We start from the raw sequence: 15,922 nt of genomic DNA, 5'->3' as shown, positions 1-15,922 counted from the left end.
TCTAGGGACTAAGCCAACCAGGTGCCCCTAGTTGGTTTCCTTTAAATATTGTATTTCTAACGAGTTTTATGTGGACATAGTACAATAATCCAAAGGAAAGGTGATTTTTCACTGATTCATAATTCTTCTTCTTAAGATAGAATATGAGTACTTAATCTGTCCCTATTAAAGGAGATTTAGACTGTTTTTCATCTTTCATGCATTTTATTTTTTGAAATAGCTTGAAGGAGAACTAGGAACGTGGAAAAAGTCAAGATCCACTTCAAGAGATAACCTCTACTTTTCACTGTTCTTAGTAGCATCTCTCTGACCTCCCTGAACAGTAAGTAGCCAAATTCCACCTCTCTTTAGGACCAGTAATATTCTTTGACACTAGGTGGTGGTCAGGGGGTTGAAGCTCCAGGCCCAGGCATTGCTTACAGTCAGGGAAGGAGTCACAGGGCAATAAATCTTCAACCAGCGCCTGCTTGCTCCTTTTTAAGCTCTGGATGCCCTATGAGCTGCTAGAAGCAAGGACACAGTCCAAAGGGTACACTTCAGTCCAGCAGATAATTTGGCCATCAGGCCACATGTGCAAGCCTACGTACCCGAGTTTCTGCAGGCCAGTGTCCCACCCCTTTGCCAGTTCCTTGTATTATATAAATCAAAGCCTCTCAGGCCTCCAGGGAGTCACCAGCTGAAAATAAGTCAGGACTGAGAAAGGAAAAAGAATTAGAACAGGGATAGCCAAACAGATTTCTGGCCCAACAATGGGATATCCAGGATTGGAATTATCCCAATAGACAAATACACCCTTGACAAGGTCAAGTATGAGGGGCATTGACACTTGATACTTTGGGGTCTGAAGGTGTACAGAAAGAAACAGACCATCTCTCTCCTGAAAATTCTGCCCAGGTTCTTAATATTTCAAGAAGCTGCCCAGTTGGTTTTGCAGGAGTCATCCAAACCTAGCACAGGATGTTTTTCCTGGTGATTGAGAATTCAGAATGTTCAGAATGAAGTTAGAGGCAGGAAGCTACTGAATTGAGTTCCACCCACTGATATGTGTAAATGTTAATGTCGGCTCTCAGATGGGGGTGGGGTGGGCAGCAGGGAGTTCTGATTAGTAGCATCTCCCAGTTTCCATGGTGTAAATATTCCCACTACAGCCATCAAGCCATTAACATGATGTCATTGAATGCAGTCATAGAGATGTGAATTATAGAGTATTTCTACCATATAGACACAATAGATAGAAATAACTTCAAGAGCATAGATAGTAGCATAAAGTTGTAATGTAACAAAGATGTGATGTTTTAAATATTTATTTTATGTTGTTTTCAATATAATGTACTTAATTGCAAGCTTATGTGATTTAATTTTTAATAATGGATGTCTAACTGATGGCATGAAAAATTCCTGAAAATCAACCAGCTTTCATAAGGTGTTATAAGCCAGCACACCATTAGGACTTTCACCCTCCCTGTCACTGACGTGTATGTGGGTCCCCAATCTAACGTAGAGCTAGCAGAGCAACACTGGGCAGAGTAAAAAAGTCATGTTGAATGTGAATGGCATTTGAACTGTTCCTTCATTTCTCCATTGCTCCAATGACCCAGTGTATATTAGTCAGGGTTCTCCAGAGAGATAGAATCAATAGGAGATGAGATAGATGGGTAGGAAAGTAGAGAGAGAGAGAGGAAGATAGATAGATAGATAGATAGATAGATAGATAGATAGATAGATAGATAGATATAGAAGAGATTTATTTTAGGTATTGACTCACATGACTATTGGAGGCAGAGTCTCACAAACAGTTGTCTGCAAGCTAGAGAATCAGGAAAGGCAGAGGTATAATTCAGTCGAAGTCTGAAGGCCTGAGAACAGAATCTCTGATGTCTCAGGGCAGGAGAAGGGGAACATCCCAACTCTGGAAGAGAGAATTCCTCCTTCCTTCACCTTTAGTTCCATTCAGGCATCTGACGGATTAGATTATGCCCTCCCACATTGGTGAGGACTCATCTCTTAACTCAGTCCTCTGATTCAAATAGTAATCTCCCCCAGAAACAGCCTCCCAGACATCTAGAAATCCTCTTTTACCAGCCCTCTGGGCTTCCCTTTCTCCAGTCAAGTTGACATATAAAATTAACCATCACACAACCTTAAACCTTTCTTTAAAATTTGTTTTAATGATAAAATCGAGCAGATGTGCAAATCACCAAGGCACAGACAATAATGTAATAATCACTTATAAACTATCCAGTTTAAAAAGTAAAACACTAGGGGGCCTCTGGATGGTGCAGTCCATTAAGCGTCTGACTCTTAATTTCAGCTCAGGTCATAATCTTGGGGTCGTGAAATTGAGTCCTGCGTGGGGCTCTGGGATCAGCATAGAGTCTACTAAAGTTTCTCTCTCCATCTCCCTCTGTCCCTCCCTGCATTCTCTCTCTCTCTCTCTCTCTCTCTCTCTCTCTCTTTCTCTCTCTGTCTCTCTCTCTTTCTCTCTCTCAAATAAACAAATAAATCTTTTAAAAAATAATAAAACAATAAAAAATAAAATAAACAGTAAAACATTACAAACTCATTTGAAGCCTTCTGTGTATCTCCCTCATCACATCCCCATCCCTCCTCCTCAGAGATGATCACTGTCCTGAATTTGATGTTTACCATTGCTGTCCTTACCTTCATAATCTTAGTACATATATAGGTATGCATGTGTTTGTGTATATGTGTGCAACATATGTATATGTGTATGTATTGTTTCCAGCCTCTTTTTACAGATAGGAAAATGCAACAAAGCTCAGAGTCCAACTTGCTTAAATAAAATATCTTTTTCATTAAATTTTTTTTTAGTTTCTGATTCTGAAGAAAGAAGCTCACCCAAAAGAGGCTTAGAGGTGAAACTGGCCTCTTTATTTCTAGCCTAAGGATAGTTTAGAAGGGTGGGTGAATGGTCATTTCAAGACTGAAATAAATGCTAATGAGCAAAAGGCTTTTTTTCTTTTTTTCTTTTTCTTTTTTTTTTTAACTTCCAGATAATGACCTGTGTTCTGTTTCACTGTGAATGCCATAGGTGTCTGACCACGGTTGTCACTAAGGTTTCCATCATCTGGCTTTTCATAGTCATTCTGTATAAATGATACCATGAAGACATCTTATTCATTGAATCCTTTACTAACCATAATTTTCATCCAAGAGGTAAGAGTTAACATAGTATTTCTATTTTATCCCTTTTTTAAAATGACAAATATTGACAAACATCAAGGCAGGAAGATGTTATTTACGCAGACTGTTGTAAGCTAAAAATCACAAGATGGAGATTTGTGATTCTTTATCGAACTTGATTATAAAAGTTTTTATTGAGTACTGTCAGACTCGTAAGCTGGGGAGAGACTTCAGATTTATAACTTGGTCCTAAATGGGCAACAGCAGATATAAAATCTTGGAATTTAATATCAGCTTTGAAAATGTTAAATTGAGAGTTCGAGCCGTTTTTACTTTATGAACTGGCACATTGTAGAATGCACGGACTGTATTGATTTCTGACAGAAGAGGCTGTCCCTAAAATGGATCTGAGCATTTTCATATTCCATTTCATCCTAAAGACACATTTTAAGCTATGTCCTCTTCATTTCCATTTAGTGTGTGTGACTTAATTGAAGAAGAAAGAAAACAGCTTTACAGAGAAGGACCTCTTCCGAGAGCCTGTTGGGGTCACCACAGAGGTGGAGAATAAAATTAAGGAAATCTGCTAAATGACTTGAAGTTCATGGGGATTTTTTTCTCCCAAGAGTTTCAGCTCAAAGCAGATTCAAAACAATTTCCCTGGGCTATTTTTGCAAGAGTGACAAGAAGAAAGGTGTCTTTTGTGTCACTCCTTAGTCTTTTGGCCAACCATCCCCATCTGTAGAGGCCTCCTCACAACCTCTGCCCTCCTTTCTCTCTTTCTGGGAATGCAATGCTCTTAACTCAAAGGTTTTGGAGTTGCAGGGGCCCAAGCACCCTTGTCTGGTGACAGGTCTGGGAACATGCTTATCAGGGCAGAAACCATGTTAGCATCAGTTGTACATGCCATGGGCAGTTAACCAGGTTAGCTTTTATGTCCGGAATTCCAGCCCACTGGTGTCTGTACAGAAACCCAAGATTGGTTGTCAAAAAAGCTATCCTAGGGGTGCCTGGGTGGCTCAGTTAGCTAAGCATCGGACTCTTGGTTTCGGCTCAGGTCATCATCTCACGGGTTGTGGGATCAAGCCTCTCGTTGGGCACCTGCTGAGTGGGGAGTCTGCTTGAAGATACTTTCTCTGTCCCTCTCCCTTCTCGAGCATTTCCTCTCTCTCTCTCAAATAAATAAGTCTTTTTTAAAATATTTATTTATTTATTTATTATTCATGATAGACACACAGGAGGAGGGAGAAGCAGGCTCCATGCCGGGATCCCAACGTGGAACTCAATCCCGGGACTCCAGGATCGCACCCTGGGCCAAAGGCGAGTGCCAAACCGCTGAGCCACCCAGGGATCCCCCTCAAATAAATAAGTCTTAAAAAAAAAGCTATCCTACCTGTGATTAAAGGGTGTTGGAAGGGAGCCTTTACCCCAAAGATATCCTTTGTGTTGGTTTTCTATGATTGTTGTTACAAATTGCCACAAATTAAGTGGCTTAAAACTACACAAACTTATTCTCTCACAGTTCTGGAAGTCAAAAATCCAAAATGGTTCTTGAGAGGCTAAAATCAAAGGCCATGTGCCTTCTGGAGGCTGGAGGCAAGAATCATCACCTTTTCTAGCTTCCAGAGGCTTCCCAAATTTCTTGGTTCAAGGCCCCTTCTCTTCCACCTTCAATGTACATCAATCCAACCTCTGCTTCTGTTGTCACATTTCCTCTCTCAGTGTCTGACCCTCCTGTCTCCCTTATAATCACCCTTGTGGTTACCTGGGTTTACCTGAATAATCTAAAATAATCCCCACATGTCAAAATCCTTAATTTAATCACACCTGCAAAGTCCCTTTTTCCATACAAGGCAACATATTCACAGGTTCTGGGGATTGGGACATACACATCTTTGGGGGCCATTATATGGCCTACCATACTTACAACTAAATTGAAATTTTGCCTTTTGAGAGACATTAGTTCAGGTCTTAAATTTTGTATGTTTAAAAATCCTTTTTAAAACGCAAACACTTCTGGTAAAGGTGATGCCAAGAGTATCTGAGAGAGCCCTGGCCAGCTCTTGAGTTCTTTCTGCCCATAACTCTTCTACCCAGTGGGGCTAAATTCTGTTGGTTTATGGAGACCCCTCTGTGGTGCCCCTGCCCCAGCCCTAAAGCTATGAGAAAACAAGGGAAATAAGGTTGTAAGATTGCATTAATGAATTCATCACTTACCTGATCAGAACAGAGATACCCAGAGTCATCTGAAAGAAAGAAAATGGCTCTCAGAGCTAGAAGACCCTTCCCTGAATGTCCAGATTTTTCTGGATGGTTTCAAGCAGAAGCAGCATGGCCTGGAAGAAAGTGAGGGAAAGAGAAGGCACAATGCCTGCAGGCCCATGTACCAGGGAGCTCTGTTTGCCCATCTGGTCCACCTTCTCCATGTTGCTCTTTGACCTAAGAGGCTGGCCTCAACCAGTGGAATCAAGCCCTCTGGCTTCCAGTTGTGTTCAGCCAATGGAATTCACAAGTAGGATCAGAGGACAGGAGAGAGAAGCCTGAGGATTTTTTTCCCAGGTCCCCTCCCTGCTAGACAGCTTTGGGAATGGCTGTATTTATTCCCACCAGAGGCTACGGGTCCTGTGGAAATGCTCTCTCTACTGCAGCCTTCCCCAGCTTCTGGTAACTGCTTCCTCCTTTTGCCCTGGAGCTGGTAACTACTCCTAGGGTTGCTAGATTGGAGCTATATTAGGGGTGCTGCATCATCTCTTGTTGGCTTTGAAACACATTTGAAAAGAGTGCCTTCTTTAAGCTCTGCAAGCACTACACCCTTTTGAAAATGCTATTTCTCTTCTGGCCTGATACCTGCCATATTCTAGCACTGCCCAGAAGAGAGTAGAGTATCCCTAGTTCGATGGGGGCATGCGTCCCCATGGCAGATATTTCTTTCTGGTAAAATTGGTGGCCCCAGACCTTAGCTCTTAATGCTCTTCTCTAATGCCCCCTAGTGCCCCCTGCACTGATTTCAGGAGCCCTGAACAGCCAGTTGATACTCTGACTCTCCAAGTAGCTTCTCATCGTATGAGAGAGAGAAGGCAGGGATTGGGCTAAAGTCACTTTAGCGGGTACATGTCTCATTGTACATTAATATATTGGCTTTTTTGTTTGTATTTCTCTCTGAGCTTTGTTCCTCTGAGTGATCATCACTCATCCACTCAAACTGAGGACATGAGAAAATGGAGCATCTGGAATAGCCAGGCTGTGAACAGACGCTGGACTATAGTGAATGCCCCAAGGTAAATGCCACTGTGCCAAGCCACCTGGTGGCTGGGCCCTCTGGCATCTCTTGTAGTATCTGTTCCGGCATATACTTCTTGCAGACTTCTATAGCCTTTAATATCCTCCACTGGGCCCACATTTTATGATCCTCCCACAGGCTGTTATCAGCTAACACCTTGCAGGGATTATGACAGCTGGCTCAGAGCAGGAATACATGGAAATGGGACAAGGCTCAATGCCTAGAGAGGGTGGGAGGGGGAGAGGTGGGGTGATGAGGCAGGAGGAGGTTGACAATAAAAAGGCAGTCGACTTAACCTGCTTCACTTTTCTGCAGCTGTCCCCTGGAGTACTCCTTCCCTGTGTCCCCTCTATGGCTCCCAGTTCTGGTCTTGACTCTGCTACTAACTACCTGTGTGACTTTTATCTTCTCCACATATCTGTTTCTTCAGCTGAAAAAGCAATTCTACAAATCCATGAGTCTATCCTGCACACATTTGTCATTTATATTCAAGTATTTTAAAACGCATGTATAGGGACATCTGGGTGGCTCAGCAGCTGAGTGTCTGCCTTTGGCTCAGGGCATGATCCCAAGGTTCTGGGATCAAGTCCCGCATGGGGCTCCCTGCATGGAGCCTGTTTCTCCCTCTGCCTATGTCTCTGCCTCTCTCTCGGTGTCTCTCATGAATAAATAAATAAAATCTTTAAAAAAAAAAAACCACATGTATATTCTAGTGGCATTTAGCTGGGAAATAGAGATTCATTTTGAAGTGGGCTCTTTAGGCTTCAGGTTTAGAGCACAGGAGGTCACATGAACTTAGGCTTGGAATCCAGCTCTACTTCTCTCTTCTAACTCTGGGCAAGTTATTCAACTTCTCTGAGCCTTATTTCTTTCATCTGTAAAACAAGAACAATGCTGCCTACCTTACATAAAGGTAAGGATTAAATGAGATAATATATGTGTACCCCTGACATAAGCCAGGGTCTCCTGTCATCCAGTTGGCTTGGAGTTACATTTGAAGAAGACAGTCCTACAAGCAAATGTAATCCATACTGCTTTCTAATCATACTAGCATCACTCAAAGATCGTAAGAGAGGGCCTATCCTATAACCTACAGCAAGCTTTCATAAAATATCTTTTTCTCCTTTGTCCAATCCCCACTCTGTTAAAAAATCTCACAAAACTCTCCTCCCTACGGCACTGGACTCCCCAGATTTAGCAAAATGAAATAAATCAAACATCAGAAAAGGCTGCCCAGTTTAATTTGATTTTCAGATATATATCAAATCTCTTTTTATTTTTTTTTCAGATCTCTTTTTTAGTATTAACATTTCCCATACTTTCTTTGGGACCCATTTATGCTAAAAAACACATGCATTATTCTAAAAACTTACTGGTTTATCTGAAATTCAAATGAAAGTGGTGTCTTGTATTTTATCTGGCAACCTTACCTGACATGCAACTCATAGACTTTTTTCTGTTCTTCATTCTCCCCATCCCATATTTGCTACGTAGGTTGACTGAACTCACTAAGTAAGTTTCTCCCACTTCACTTTTAGATTTTCATCTATGCTCTGCCCTGTGCCAGCATCCTCCACAATGCAGGAGAGCTTTGGAGGGGGCCCAGCAAGAGGAAGCTTTCTCTCTCCCCCTGCCTCCCCAACTGCCCTCTATCCCATTCCCCCCATTCTACACCTTCAGAAGTTCAGTAGCCAGGAAAAGCTGTGAGGGCAGGAGAGAGGAAGAAGCTAATTGTCAAGGACCAAACTTTTGTCAGTGTTAGGGAGTGAAGGCATTGCTCTCACACTTAACAAATAGGGGACTTAGCTCAGGGCCTGCAGCTTTGTAAACACAGAGCTCTCCTCCTCCTCATTCTCATGAGAGAGACATCCTTTCCCAGCCTCCCGGTCCAAATCCAAGACCCCATTCTCTATGGAACACTCCAGAGACCTTAAATGAGGCCTGCCCACCAGGTGGTCCCCCTGAGATGCTGTGGTGGCACCAAGCCCCCTGGGTCTGGATCCACAGCAGCCTGAAGTAGACTCTACTCCAGGAGTGTCCCAGCTCCATTACCTGGAAGCCCCAGGTGGTCATAGCATCACTCTCTTCTTGAGGTCACATGAACCACTGTCCTGGCTACCCAGGAAGTTCAAAATTTCCAAAGGCCCCTAATGAGCCAGGGAGTTCCTTCTGGGACAGTGGCCTCAGTTCTCTTTAAGGATGCCCTGTCCCACTGCTGCAGAAGACAGTAATCGTCCTCCATCCTGGGGCCACCTGAGGGAGTTAAATTCCCATCACAAAAACAAAACCCATTGAACTGGAATAGCATTGGTCCTGAGCGCCAGCAAGAGCCTTGCCTAGTTCCCAGAGGGGTGCTGGGTCCATTAAAGCTTTTCACAGCTGATTGCTCACCTGTTCTTCATTTTCCACTTCACTTGGTGCGCTAAACAGTGTCCCAGAGAGAAGGACCCAACAGAACAAACCAATAAAATTGAACATTTCCCCCTCAATCCTCTTTGAAGCAGACACTCCAGGATGTCTCAATGGGGAAATGCAGCTTCATTTCTTTCGTTTGGCTTTTTTTTTCCCCCCTTCTTCTTTTGAGAATGGGAATCCAATCTGGAACAGATAAGACCCAGGGCTTAAAAAAAAAAAAAAAAATGGCACCACAATCATTTCTCCTTATAACTACTAAGGGGTTTCTCTAATGTTCTTTCTGTTCTTTCTTCCTACATCATTGCAACTTCCCAAGAAGCATCACATAAGAAACAGGAAAAAGAAGAATATGGCTGGGTGGCATGGTACATTTCTTAATTTCAATTTATTTCAACAAACACTTGTGGTGAGGGACCAACCCACAACGGGAGGGATCCAAAACAGGGTAAAGCCAGAGCCTGCCCCTCTGAAGCCCACCACATATGAGCAGCACAAAAGCAGGCGCCCCCTCCCACCACCACCACCGAGAGGGACCTTGTGCCCACAAAGAATCGGGCAGGACAGAGCTGCATGGAAGGTCTTGAAATGAGGCACAACGCTGTTGTGTGTGTGTTGTTATTGTTGTGGGGTTTTGTTTTTGTTTTTGTTTTTGTTTTACTTTCTCTCCTTTTCTATCCCTCCACTATTTTCTCACCAAGCCCATCCCCAGCTTACTGGGGTGGCTGAGGTTGAGCTTAGCCACTGGACTCTAGAAAACAGCCCATTGTGTCTAGCTTTTCCTATAGGTCTTTCTGTCCAGAATGACTGCAGGGTGCAGCATGCAATATATATTATATATATCATTATTTTAAATTGAGCATTTACTGTGGTAAGTACTAAGAGGATGGCTCTGGGAAACACCTCACCTCCACGGTGCTCACAGAGCCACTGTTCAGCACAGAGCTAAAGTTATAAACATACAGACTTTGGAAATGACAAGAGCTGGGTTGCCTTATCATCCATGAGACTGTAAGCTAATTAAATTCTCTGTGACTCAGTTTGCTGATGTATAAAACGTGGACAATAAGACCCAACCCTGTAGGTTTATTATGAGGTGTAAGCGAGATGCGCGTTGGTGTTCCCGACAACATGAGTGTGCTTCGCTGCTTTCAGGTTGTTTCCCATGAGTCTGTCTCATTTTACCAACATCAGAAGCCTCTCGAGGGCGCAACAAAAACTAGGCGTATCGTAAATATTCAGCAAATAGCTTTTGAGTTATTTTTGAGTCCAGAGCCTGTGGACTTTTTCTGCAAAGCTACTGAGGTTCCCATTTCAGGCCAGAGCAAAGGGGGCCAGAGAATTTCCCAGGCTGAAATACCGAATGCACATGTTTGCTCAGCAAATAGGGCAGAGGGAAAGATAAAGTGAATTCCAATGGGGCCGTGACAGCCTCCTGTGACAGATAGCCTGCAGAGCAGAGAACACAGCTGAATAAACCCGGGCACAGAGAGAAATGAATGCGGCCAGGGGGATGCTCAGCAGCATGAAAGATAGTAGTAGGTCAGCGTGAGACTGAAAAGGAAACCTCATGACTGCCCAGAAAGAGGCCAGGGCTGCTTTTTAGGTGGAGTGGTGCTCAGGGAACCCCACAACGTGGTTGCACCGAGACCAAATGGAAAAGCTACTGGGGGCCACCACCGACTCGGAGGGCAGGGAAGATAGGTGATCAGTAAAGGAGTAATTCATTGAGTCAAAAGGTGCTCCTCTCTATCCCACTCCCACCCTCACCACTTCCCCAGCCCTACCACCCCCTGGCCTAGGTGGGAGAAGCAACTGGACTGTGGCCTCCAAAAGAGAAACCTGTGGGATACTGAAAAAATTGCAAAATATTCCTTGTCTTGAGAGATCATTGCGGGTACCTGGCAGATAGAAAGTGGTCAATAACTATCTGCCAATGAGGAGTTGAATCCTGAGCATCAGAGACCTATAATGTAGAGATAAAAGGGGATTATTTGGCCCATTCCTTTGCTTGACTGTGTGGAAACCAAAGTCCAGAGAAGTAAAGTGACTTGCCCAAGGCTGGGCCAGTAGCAAAGAAACTGGGAGTCCTTACTCAGATCCCCCAGGCCTGGGCTCAATGCTTGTTCTTCAGGCAATCCAGTCTACAATGAGCAGCAGTCCTGTTTCTTGTGCCTAGGGCCCCAGCCGCACCTCTACCTCCATTCAAGCTCAGACGACTGCAGTGTGGGGTTTTCTTTCTCCCAGGTTCTGTTCTAACCTCGGTAACATGGTTGCTTCAGGCTAGTTTTCTCCCCTCGGGTTCTAAACACCTTACAAAGTTGGAGAAACTTTAATGAGGAAACCAACAGAACTCTCTTCACAAAGCAGAAGACTCAGCCCAGCTCAGCTCTCACCATTAATAGTGTCACTATCAATATTATTATTTGGTCACCAGCTACTGGCTGGGCCCAGGCAGTGATGTGCCAGCAGCTAAGTTGGTCCCCACGCCAGCCCGTAGAGCGGGCCTGCCCCCTGTCCCTTACCAGACACCTCAGACCTCCTGCAAGCTCCCACAGCACCCACAGGAAGGAAATAAGCGAGTTCATGCTGGCCTGGGCTGAGTCATACAGTCTCAGACGGAGAGGCTGAAGGAAGGTGACTGGAGCGTCCGGGCTTTGTGAGCTGCAGCTCGGAAGGAGGTCGTAGAAAGATTGCTCCCTGTTCCTCCAGTTGCCAGAGCCCCTGCAAGTGATCGCAGAGCCCAGGCTGGGCTGAGGCTCTGCAAACTGGCATTTTATTGCTCATTTTTAAAATGTGCTAGTCATTGCCAATCTTCTGTTTTATATCTTTTAATTGTTTTTAAAACTGTGTGCTCTGGACCCTGAGGTGATTTGAACAACAAGGGCAGCACTTCATAAAATAAATAGATAATGAGCTGCATTCCCTTCCCTGCAGGATGGAGATGGAGCCAGCAGGTGTGGGGTGGGAAGAGACCCAGAGAGATGGCTTCTGAGAGTTTGTGGGGTGCAGAGCCTCACCCCTGCCGGCCCGTTCTTCCCCTGTTCCTCCAACAGTGCCATACTGGGCTTCTGAGAGCCAACAGGAGCGGGAAAATTGGAAGCTAGGAAGTTTCATGAATCATTTGGAAATGTCTGTGGGCTTTGCTGTTGCCCAGGCCAGCTGGGCAGAGCCAGTTTGAGAAGACAGAGTACCTGCAGGGACTGTGTCCTTGCAGAGTCCTAGAGAACACAGCCCCAGAGTCAGGAGGGGAGTAGTATGATTGAAAGGAAAAAGCTAGAACCACGTCTTCCTGGCTCCAACTGGAAGGCCAAATGGCCAACCAGGAGGTATGACAGCACCAACATTTTCCTTACTGAGGACTCTTTCTGTTTGAGAAGGAGACCAAAAAGTCTCTGGAGTCATGTCTGGATTCTGGTTCCCTCTCTGCGTTTTCTGAGTTTTAGTTGCTTTTGTCTCGGTTAAACGGTGGGGATAGTAATGCTATTTCACATACATGTTAGGAAGAGGAAAGGAACTGGGTAATCCAAGTAAATGCTGGGCATGTGGCAGACAGTAAATATTAGTTTTATTGTTATTACATATTTAGTGCTAGTATTAGGCCATCGTGAGAGAAACCAAAGGAGCAGAAATAGTCATTGTCCCTGAGGAATATGTTCTCCAAACTCCCACCACACCTCTTGTCTGCCCACCAAATCTGATTTCTCTTCAGGAGCTTTCCCATGTGGTGGACAGAGCCTGGCTGTGTTCCCTGGCTTAGGTCCTCAGCCCCTGACCTCCACTTATGTCAGCTAACTTCTCTGAGCTTCAGTTTCCTCTCCTGTAAAGCGGAAATAATAATGAAGCCTCTATCTCCTTCATAGGGGCACAGTGAGCTTCAACTGTGATTATGTGTGAACATGCTACGAAAGTTATAAGGTAGTGTGCAAAATAGACGGTTAGTATTCTAATCTCACAGGTTTCACTGAGTGCTGCATTGTCCCACCTTTTCTATGACATAAATCCAACTCAAACTGTCTTAAGTGAAGGAAAACAAGAACAAAAAGAGGATTTTCTTAGCTCTTGCAAAGAAATAACTAGGGAGTAAATTCTGGAGTAGTTGGATCCAGGTTTCCAAAAGATGACATTAAAAATCTGATTCTCTCTTTCTCTCAGTTCCACTTTCCTCAGGTGGACTTACTGATGAGATGGCAAAGGTGGCCACAAGCCCTAGAGCTTGTAACCTGTCAGCCTGGCAACCCAGAGAGAAACAGTTCACTCCTTTTTCCGTAATTCCAGCAAGTGTCAGAATTGAGTCTCAGTGGCCTGCCCTCGGTCATGTGCCTATCCGTGGCCCTTTCACTTATGGCCAGGAGAATGGAATACACCAATTTGCCAGACCTGAGTCACGTGCCCCCCCACCTGGAGCCAGGAGATGTGGCCCCCCAATTGCATAAATAGAATGGGAGGAAGCAGTTCCCCAGAAAAGAAAGGTAGGACAGGGTCTCCAATAGAAGAGAGAAGAACGGAGATACCAGATGACAGATGTCCACGGCACACAGATTGTGCTACTGCACTTTCTGGCGGGATGTAGGAAAGAGAAGTGAGAGCCAGACACAAAGTCCCAGAGAGCAACCACACATTTGCTTGGTGCTGTGTTTGAGTCAACACTTCCTTTCCCTAGAGAACTTTGCCTAGTAAAATGGCTTCAGACAAATGAAGGTCCTGGTCCATTTTTGGAAAAGAGAACTACTCTTGCTGAGAAACACCACTGTGAGTGATAAAGGGAAAGAAAACCCTATTTCCTGACTCATTAAAGCAAGAAAGTGCTTAATAAATACCATTTGATGATAAAGTTCTGACAAGGCCGCTCAATAGCCCATGATTCTGACCGTTCCTTTTAAGAATCTGCATGAGCCCAAATCTCAGCTGCTATTAATAGGGGCCCTGTCGCTGGCAGGCTAGAGCAGGTTCTGTGCGCAGGAGCGCAAATACTAAGTGGGGGACCCAAGAAACCACAGGTATTTCAAACCAAGTCACAACATCACTTCAGCCCCATTCCACTTCCTTTGGGGGCCTGGCCAGCTTCCTGCCATTCCATACCACTTCTACCTCCTAAATAGCACTTCTTGTGCTATTTTATTATATGTAAAAGGTATATACATACTTATTTCAGGAAACTCAAATAAAAGGATAACAGTCCCCGTATCCTACTCAAACCTGCTGCAAATCCTCATATCCTTTTCTAGGCATATATGCATGGAGACTGCATATAAGATTTTTAAGTGGGATTATTCTGTTTTATACCATATATTGAATACCTCTCTATGCCTATGATACATTTCTATAACATCAGTTTTAATAAATTCAAGGATTTAAAAAATTATATTGATGTACCATAAATTATATTTACCCAATCCCCTATTGATGGACAGCTAGATTGTTTACAAGTGTTACTATTATGGTGTCCTCTGGAGTCATTTAAAGATAAAACAAACACACAACTGGATAATGGGGTTACAGTAGGGTAGCATAATGGTCAGGATGTTAGGGTAAGAAATATGGGGCACAATACAGAAAAAGGACTATGAGAGGAAGAACTGCCCTCAGAAAAATATTATTTCTGTCTGACATCATGTAGACCACAGCTGGAATCCTGAAGTTTTTCTGGGCTCTTCTCCCAGCTCAGTGGAGTTTTTGCTAATTAAATGACATAAAGAAGCTTTATCCATATGGGTCCTATTGTTTCTATGTGGTGATGGTAGATAGATCATTAATTCCTCTAGCTTTCATTATATATGTTTCAGTTAAATAACTAGATGATAAATCACCCCACAACTTACTGGCTGAAATCAACTACTGTATTCGCTTCTGATTCTGTGGGTCACCAAACAGGGTTGTACTGGGAGGTAATTCTATTCTATATGCCATTTGCTGGGGTCACACACTTGGCTTCCTTTGCATGGTGGCTGGGTGGTAGGTCTAAGAAGAACATACATATATCTGGCACCTCAGCACTTCTCCACATGGCCTTTCTGTCTCCACATGGTTAGCTTGGGCTTCCCCACAGCATGGAAATCTCAGGGTAGCCAGACCTCTTACATGGCAACTCTTTCCAAGTAGGACAAAATTGGAAGCTACAGACATCTTTAAGGCCCAGCCTTTGAAGATACACAATGTTACTTCCAGTGTATTCTGTATGTCAAAGCCAGTCTCAGGGTCAGCCTAGATTCAAAGAAAAAGGAAATAGAGTCTGCCTCTTGATGGGAAGAGAGGCAAAGAATTTGCATCCATCTTAACCTACTACAATAAATCTGATGAAGACAAAAGGCTTACAAGGGTCTTGCACAATTAAGAAATAGAACATTCTGGGGTTGCAAATCACTAAGACCCAAGTGTAGACATCTCCAGTTGGAAGAGTTTCCCCCAGTTCAGAGCAATAAACCAAGAAACCATTACCAGGGTTGCATGTAGGAAATGGAATCTTTGGCAGAACTCATACCCAGGAGATAATAGTGACACTGGTCCTGCCCAATGGCCCCCACCCACAGTGCCAAAGGAAGGCACTTCGGCTCAACTCCTCCCTCTGCTGTGGAACATATCCGCCCCTGGGCTCTTGCAAGGCACCTGCTTCTCCTTTTGTAGATTCCTCAATCCTTAAATACAGTAATTCTTTCCCAAGAATTATATTGTATTATGTGAGTTTTGAGATCTTCATGAGAACCTTTGTGCTGAAATCACAAATATTGGCTCTGCAAATGTTGATATGCTACCTCAGACTAGCAATAGTAAAGAAGGTATAGGTTGCCTCATGAAAATAGAGAATTTCCCATGTAAGAGTTAATCATTTCTTTTCCTATGGGGGCCTTGAGAAAACTAAAATCTCTTTCATGCCATTGGGCTCTAGAGGTCTGCATGAATCAGCCAGTTACTCAGGAAAAGACCTGACTCTCCCCCTCACAATTACTATGATGACTCAGGGAGTTACTTGATCACATCCACTCCTCTGAGAGCTAGTTCTGTAGTTTCTTACAGTTTTGCCCAAGTTCTGGGCTGGCCTAAATTTAATATCAAATCATTCTTTGCCTGATTCCGACTGAATTGATA

General features: G+C 43.9%; 1 long non-coding RNA gene across 1 annotated transcript; it reads left to right on the top strand.

Annotated features, from left to right (window-relative positions):
- Window positions 1-220: 220 nt before the first annotated feature.
- On the top strand, window positions 221-3,923 carry LOC140599377 (uncharacterized). The gene is made up of 3 exons (XR_012002202.1): window positions 221-322; window positions 3,053-3,177; window positions 3,622-3,923. It is a non-coding gene; the product is annotated as an uncharacterized lncRNA (long non-coding RNA).
- Window positions 3,924-15,922: the final 11,999 nt, after the last annotated feature.

This window comes from Vulpes vulpes, chromosome 6 (assembly GCF_048418805.1).
Source record: "Vulpes vulpes isolate BD-2025 chromosome 6, VulVul3, whole genome shotgun sequence".
NCBI classification, from domain to species: Eukaryota; Metazoa; Chordata; class Mammalia; order Carnivora; family Canidae; genus Vulpes; species Vulpes vulpes.
The sequence above is the reverse complement of the archived record's forward strand: the minus strand, read 5'-3'. Positions and strand labels throughout refer to the sequence as shown.